This window comes from Rhinolophus sinicus, linkage group LG03 (genome assembly GCF_036562045.2).
Source record: "Rhinolophus sinicus isolate RSC01 linkage group LG03, ASM3656204v1, whole genome shotgun sequence".
Classification (NCBI taxonomy): Eukaryota; Metazoa; Chordata; class Mammalia; order Chiroptera; family Rhinolophidae; genus Rhinolophus; species Rhinolophus sinicus.
In genome coordinates this window covers 45,556,668-45,563,515 of record NC_133753.1, presented here as the reverse complement: position 1 = coordinate 45,563,515, position 6,848 = coordinate 45,556,668, and the positions used below count along the sequence as shown (strand labels likewise).

Genomic DNA, 6,848 nt, shown 5'->3' with positions numbered 1-6,848 from the left:
TAGTCACAGGCCGTTGCTAATTCCTATACCCAGAATCCCCTCAGTACCCTTCCCACACCTCCACACCCCAGCATCCTCTAAGGGAGGAACTTCCCCTACTTCCAAATCTAGGTTGAGCTGGGCCCCGGGCTCAAAGGAGAGGTGGTCCATGATTGTACGTATAACTTTGGGAAGAAGGGTAAGACTGGGCCCCCAGACACCACAAGGCTTCCCAAGCCAGGCAGTGAATGCTGGCTGCTCCCAGGAGTCGGTGTGAGACCTCAGGTTGCTTTGAGACCTGGGCTAGTCCAGAAGAACTAAAAAGTGTCTGAGAGCTTTATGGTCTCAGACAAGGTGCTTAGGGTCCCCAAAGTCCTGGGGGCCTCATGGGACCCAGGAGCTCTGACATGGCTGCTGAAACTGAGGCCCAGAAAGGCAGAGCCTGTAGCAGTGGGGCAGACCTGGGAACCATCCCTTATTCCACCTGGTCTTCACTGCGGGCCCTTAGGCAAAGCCTCATTCTTGGCCTCAAGGATTGTTTGTTGAATGAATACACGCAAGTTGCTTCTCTGAAGAATACTACTAATAACATGTTAATAATAAGGACAGCCTGGTGTGGGGTATACGGGAACTCTGCTCTATCTTCACAGTTTTTCTGTAAATTTAAAACTTTTCTGAAAAATAAAATCTATCTTAAATACATTATTTCCAAATTGAGTTTAGGCCATGAATGTAGGGATGATTTATCTTGGAAAATCTATGAATGTAATTTTCCACATTGTTAAAGAGAAAAAACTACAGCCCCTAAATGGAGTCACTTGTGCTAAAAGCTCATGATATCAAACTTGGATTTACATAATACCTAACCTAATTGTAGTTTCAGCCTTTCCTAGGAGTGGAATTTTAAATGAATCAGTTAGAATTTCTTGATCCACATTAGTGAGGCAATCTACCTGGTAAGACCCTCCACCTTCCCTTGCCTGAAATAATCCGTTTTTAACTTCTTAGTCCCACCCTCTTTCTGTTGGTAAAACCCTTCCGTTTTGTACAACTTTGTAGATGAGATGCTCTCCAATTCATGAATTGATAAAGCTGGTTAGATCTTCAGATTTACTCTGTTGAATTTTGTGTGTTAACAGCACTAATAGAGTAAAAGGGAAAATTTATGGTTACCTCAATATCCACTTATACTATTCAAAAAAAAAAAAAATCAAAGCAAATTAGGAATAGAATGGAACTAGCTTAATCAAAACAGTTTTCTACCAGAAATCTTTTGAGGCCCAGTGCAAAATGAAGATGCAGGACCTTTGTTCAAAAATTATTAAGAATTTCATGAAAGCAATAGCAGAAGCTTATGAGCAAAGTACCCAATGCAACTGCACAGACGGCTTGCCCATGAAGCCCACCCTAACTGCAACACATTTCACACTTAACAGTGGGCCAATGAAAGCTATGACCAAAACAAGAAAAACATACCCATTGTCATCGCTTCAGTTCAGTGTCTCTATCAGAGTGCCCAACCAATTAAATAAAACAAGAAAAAAGAAATAATAAAAAGTTTACGTCTTATAAGGAAAAAACTAAGTTGTCACTTTCAGATGATAAGCTGTCTACATATAACATCCAATAGACTCTATAGATCATCTATTAGAACTAGAGTTTAAGATTGCTGAATGCGAGAGCAATAAATAAAACTCGACTGCATTACTATATACCAGCAATAAGCAACTATAAATTGTAATTTTAAAAATCTATACTAGCCACAAAAACTACAAGATATTAAGAGTAAAATAAATCTAACAAAAAAACCTTGTCAAATTATAAAACTATATTGAAAGACATAAAAGTAGACACAATGAAGGGGAAGATTTGCAATATTCATGAATATGATGCATGATATTATGGGTATAATGAAAAAGTCATAAAATAAAACCTTGATGCCTCCTTCCCAGTTTAAGAAAAACCATATTGCCAACACCTTTGAACCCTTCTGTGGGCCTTTCTCCAATTACACCCCTCACTCTCCACCGTGGGTAACCACTACTCTGAATTTTTTTAAAGATTTTTTTTTTTTTGGGGGGGAAGGGGAACAGGACTTTATTGGGGAACAGTGTATACTTCCAGGACTTTTTTCCAAGTCAAGTTGTCCTTTCAGTCTTAGTTGTGGAGGGCGCAGCTCAGCTCCAGGTCCAGTTTACTCTGAATTTTGTACTAACCATTACTTTGCCTGCCCTCGCCATAATTATCAGAAAATTCCTTTATTTAAAAGAAATCATATTCAAATTCCCAATGCATGAATAGATAAAAGCAGAATATCTTTAGTTGAGTAGGATGGAGTTTAGATCCCAGGCAGCCAAGCCTCCACTCTGCCCCTTAAAGGTGGCACCAGAGACAGGTTTAAATACTAAAACATTTCCGGAGTCTAAAGGGTGATTATTCAGAACTCATTTGCATACCCATAACACACTGCAAACAGTACAGTACAGTTGTTTTCAAGGTAAAAAAAATGTTTTTTTATTCAACTTCTCTAAGTATGAAAATGTTATTTTCACAATTCCTTGGATAAACTTCTACAGGCAGTAACTCTTGGGATAATTAGCCACCATCAGTGCACTAGGAGTTACAGATTCCTGAAAAATGAGTTCCATGACTTGTTCTTTATACTCTGGTTTCTCTTCAGATCGTATAAATCTTTCGCCTTTTACTAAAGATTTCCGTGGGGAGAAACAATTGAGTCTTAACCCAATTTTTTGAGGCCTTGTTTTAACAAGGCTACTTATGTTGTTTAAAAAAAGAAAAACTTGTAATACTTTCAGTCTATTCAGTGTATTCTATGCTATTTATGCAACTGGAGTTGTATTTTGTGGGGGTTATGTTATACTTTTCCAGTAGTAGTTTTCATTCTTGTGTGGTTTACCACTTTCCTCTAACCGCACAACGGTGCAAGTTTTGAGTTTCTTTTTTTTCGTACAAACGGTACTTCTTTTCCTGCTTTTGAGCTTATACATGATATACTCCTTTTTGGTTATGCCTTTTTGCTTCATGCTGGTTCATATCTACATCCACACATTTTTCTTTCCTTAGTACTTAATTCATTATCCTAGTGGCACTGTCCAATAAAATCATAATTTGAGATACAAATGGCATGTAAAAATTTTACAGAAGCCTCATTAAATAAGAGAAACAGATAAAACTTACTTTAATATAGCTTAATCTAATGTATCCAAAAATGTTATAATCTCTAGGTGTAATTAATATAAATAATTATTGAGATGTTTTACATAATTCCCCCCATACTTTAGGCTTTGCTTTGGCAGAGCTAGTCTTATTTAAATAAAAGACTTAATGCACATTTTTTTCATCAGCTCTTTCCTTTCTATGAGCCATTATTTGTTGGAGTCAGTGCTCTCTTTTAGTTTATTTTCTTTGCTTAGTATGATTCTTTAACATTTGATGCTACTTATTTTGGAAAAGGTGTGTAACTTTTCTGCATATAAAAGGTCCTGAACATACAGTGCACTTACCAAACTCCTTCTGGGTAACTGGACTCCAAGACCTTGTCAGCACACTCACTCATGCCCCTTCCTCACTGCAATCCCTTCTCTAACCCATAGAGCAGACCTGACTTCCCATGGTAATCATTTTCTTGCTTTTCTTTCTTTTGTCCCCCTTCCTTCTTCAGAGAATTTAACAGGAGAACCACTGTATTAGTCAGGGTTCTCCAGAAAAACAGAACCAATAGATTATATATAAATATATAGAAAGAGTTATTATGAAGGATTGGTCCATGCAATTATTGAGGTTGAAAGGTCCCATGATCTGCTGTCTTCAAGCTGGAGGTTCACAAAAGCCAGTGGTGTAGTTCCAAGTCCAAACTGGAAAACCTGAGAACCGGGGGAGCCAATGGTGTAAGTCTGGGTCCAAGACCCAAGAACCAGGAATGCTGAAGTCCTAGAATAGGAAATGAATGTCCCAGCTCACACAGAGTAAATTTGCTCTTTCTCTGCCTTTTTGTTCTACCGTGTTTCCCCGAAAATAAGACCGGGTCTTATATTAATTTTTGTTCCAAAAGATGGATTAGGGCGTATTTTCAGGGGATGTCCAACAATCTACATTTATTCAAATACAGTCATGTCATCTTCTTCTGGAACATCGTCATAATGTACTAAATGCGTCCGACTGGCTGATGATCTTAACTGGGGCTTATTTTCAGGGAAACACGGTATTTGGCCCCCGCCCCCCAGGATTGATGATGCCCACCACATTCGCTAGGGTGATCTTCACTCACTCTACTGACTCAAATGCTAATGTCTTCCAGAAATACCCTCACAGACACAACCCAGAAAGAATGTTTTACTGGCTTTCTGACATACAAAGTTAATCATCTCTGAGTTTCATCTTCCCAAGGTGGGAAGCCACGCCACGTGCTCTCTTGACCCTTCATGGACCCAGAGCACCCTGGACTGCTTTTGTTCCAACCTGCAGGCTCAGCTTGCCTGTCTCTCTTTGGACAATAACTCTTGCCCTCTGTTTCCTTCTGGGATTGTTTCCTTTCAAGGCTGATGGCCAGGATAAAATAATTTACTTAAACCCAGGGGAAATGGATGCTCAGAGAGGTGCAGGTCACAAGGTCAGGAGGAAGGATCTGGGATCGCCATCCATGTCGCCCTTCAGCCCCAGAATCTTCACATTGCTCTTTTGCTCTCAGATAATCTCACGATTTTCCTCTGTGGTCCTCTGAAATGGGATGCGGGTGGGGGCTAGGGATGAGGAATGCTTTGACCTAACTTCAGAAGAGAAAGGGCTAGAATCCCATCTCCTCTCCCTGTTGAGAGAAAACCCAACAGTCCAGTCTCTTGGTCAAGTGGGAAACCAAGCCCAGGACATTGCTGGTTTCCTAGCTCTGTGCTATCCCTTATGGTAGCCATGTTGGTTATTTACATTTAATTAATTAAAATTAAATAACGTTTTAAAGTTCAGTTCTTCAGATGCACATTTCAAGTGCTCAGTAGTCACATGTGAGTAGTGGCTGCCATTTTGGACAGCACAGAACACAATCATTTCCATCATTGCTACCCTATGCCCAAAAGCTCCCAACATCCATATCCAAGGCAGGAATCACTGAGCCATCTCACTTCCACAGGGAGGCTGAGTTTGGTTCCAACATAAAGGAGAGGTGGCTGGGTGAGCACTTGACTTTGGGAAATCTACGGAGGACTCCTTTACTGCCTCTCTTTCACTGATTGCCCTTCTCCCACTTCATAAAATAAAGGGTTTCCTGTTGTCTACCCTAAACCTTACCCTGAAGGATATAAAAACCTTCAAGCCTCCAAACAAGTGTCATTTTAAAATAATCGCAATCTATTTTGAAGAAGTGAATGAGTCTGGACAACAAATTCTTGTGTAAATTTAAAAATTTTCAAATCTTTCTTTCAACAGAATTTAAGATGGATTTAATCCAGTTGTCACCTGATCATTCATTACATGGTAGTGAGTGACATTGTTGAAACTCCTTCCATCTACTGATTTATGGGAACAATGTTTCTTAGGTTACAGTTAGAAAAATGAAAAAGAAAAAAAGAGCATTGGAACTAAATTCTGTCTCCTCTAGCAAGAATACGCATCCATCTAATTAAGAGATGAAGTTCCAATAAAATGACACTTTTATGTTTAATAATTATCAAAACTTGCAATATATTTGTAGTGGATTGATAGAGCATGTACTACTAATAATTGTAATGATAAGTCAGTCCAGAAGCAAAACATTAATGCATAAAATTTTAAGTTCAAAGAATGTGAGAAAAGTTTTAAAATTGAATGTACTTATTTTGTCATTGAAAATATGATTGGGTAATCAATAAAACATTCAGATATAGAATATATTTATATTCATTTCTTGGGTAAATGGAAGTGGGAAAACAAGTTCAAGAACAAGGAATTATATAAAAAATTAAAATTTAAAAATTATGATGATAAGTATCAACTCTTGGGTATTTACCTTCCATTGTTTACCTTTAAAAGTGATATAACAGCTTAGAGTATGAATGTTTACAATGCACAGAATATTCATCCTTTGCATCTATTTAAACATATGATATCAATGCCTTAGCCCCTAGGTGTAGCTATTATCATAGGGCAGGAACTTTGCATCTCCCTGGGTCTCTAACTTTCCATTACATTTCGAATGTAGCAACCATGCAAAAGAGTATCAAAACAAATGTTTGCTTGGATGAACCTCGCAAACATTAGGTTAAGTGAAAGAGGTCAGTCACAATAGTCTATGGTTGTCTACTTCCATTTAAGTTGGCCAACCAATTGCTGATGGAAAATATTTGGAAAAAATGTTACATTGTTGTTTTTGTAGACCAGGTAGTCAGGCCTACAATGGTGTCATCTATACTGCACATGGACTGTACAGACTTTTTTCTTGTCTGTATTCTCTAAATAATCAGTATAACAATTATTTACATAGCATTTACACTCTATTAGGTATTATAAGTAGTCTAGATATAATTTAAAATATAAGGGAGAATGTTCATAGGTTACATGCAAATATTACACCATTTTATATAAGGGACTTGAGTATCCAGGGTTTTTGGTATCCAGGGTGTGGGGGTGTGGGGGGGGTCCTGGAACCAATCTTCTGCAGATACTGATACTAAGCGACTGTATATGAAATGTCCAGAATAGGCACTTTAGAGACAAAAAGGAAATTAGTGGTTGGCAGAGTTGGTGGAGGGGTAAGATAATGGGGAGTAACTGCTAATGAGTTCAGAGTTTCTTTTTGATGTGACAAAAATGTTGTAAAATAAAATTGTGGTGATGATTGTACAACTTTGTGAATATACTAAAAACCATTGAATTATATA

At 38.1% G+C, this 6,848-nt stretch overlaps 1 non-coding gene across 1 annotated transcript; it reads left to right on the top strand.

Moving 5' to 3' along the window:
- The first annotated feature begins 2,639 nt into the window (after nucleotides 1-2,639).
- Nucleotides 2,640-2,753, top strand: LOC141570968 (U5 spliceosomal RNA). Its single transcript, XR_012495393.1, has one exon. It is a non-coding gene; the product is annotated as a U5 spliceosomal RNA (small nuclear RNA).
- The last annotated feature ends 4,095 nt before the right edge of the window (nucleotides 2,754-6,848 follow it).